Source organism: Cibotium barometz, chromosome 63 (assembly GCF_041138505.1).
Source record: "Cibotium barometz isolate CiBa-2024 chromosome 63, ASM4113850v1, whole genome shotgun sequence".
Classification (NCBI taxonomy): Eukaryota; Viridiplantae; Streptophyta; class Polypodiopsida; order Cyatheales; family Cibotiaceae; genus Cibotium; species Cibotium barometz.
In genome coordinates this window covers 27,239,743-27,241,014 of record NC_141108.1, presented here as the reverse complement: position 1 = coordinate 27,241,014, position 1,272 = coordinate 27,239,743, and positions in this window count along the sequence as shown.

Genomic DNA, 1,272 nt, shown 5'->3' with positions numbered 1-1,272 from the left:
TTTTGACAGTGTTTAATAGCTTATTTATGCATGGGATTAGTAAGTAAAATGTATCTCCAATATTTTTCAAGAATAATTTCTAGTATTTTGTAGAATAATGTTCATCATCTCAAGGCTAGTGCGCAATACAATGAGCATTTCCATTTTCTTTGATTTGAATGTAAGAAGAACCATGTCGACATCATGAGAATTTTTCACTTCCAACTTTTTTGGAAGCTCCAAGTGAAGAAAGGGGCTTTTCATTAGATTTCAAAGAGGGATTCTACCTAATAAGAACAAAGTATGGGTTTAAGAAAGTCAAATTTAGCTGCATTTTCTTGATTGTAGATATTTCTTTTGACATTTTTTGTACTTCTTTCTTATGAGAAAGGAAAACTAGCTATTAAACAGGGAAAGGGAAATTAGTTGTTAAACAAGTTTTTGATTCAATGACGTATGTTCAAAGTGTAGCTCATAAATTTTCAAGTTGTTTTTGTTGAGCCTATCTTTCAGTGAAAATAGTGAAAGAATGCCAATTTTGAATAATCATGATTGGATAGTGTTCATTAACATGATGTGAAGCACAAAATGCGTAAAATAATTTGTAAAATATGTGCATAATACTTTCAAAGTATGTGTCCATTCTCCATGTACCAAGCTTAATAAAAGCATGTAAAAGAGATTTTTGTGTCATGTTTTTGCTTTCGTACATTCTTGGTGTCTTTGATTCCCCTTATGAGTGCATTGTCCATCCAACACACACACACACACACACACACACACACACACACACACATACATATATGTAGATATGTGTGTGTGTGTGTGTGTGTATGTACGTATACACACACACACACACATACATATATGTAGATATGTGTGTGTGTGTGTGTGTGTGTGTATGTACGTATACACACACACACACACATACATATATGTAGATATATGTGTGTGTGTGTGTGTATGTACATACACACACACACACACACACACACACATGTATATATATATATATATGTAGATATGTGTGTGTGTGTGTGTGTGTATACGTACATATACTCCTCTCTCTAACCCACCAAGAAGATAAGGATGAGTTGGGTAAAGTGAGCTTATACATTTGTTGAGGCCCATGAGCCAAAAAGAAGCTAAAGAACAATATAGACCCACCACCTTAGATATGAAAATACATAGGGACAAGGAAGAATCATGGATTATATCTCATAGTTTTCTCCTTTTCTTTTGCAAAATATTCTTGATGAAAGGAGAATATTATCATGAAATTTTATCATTCTT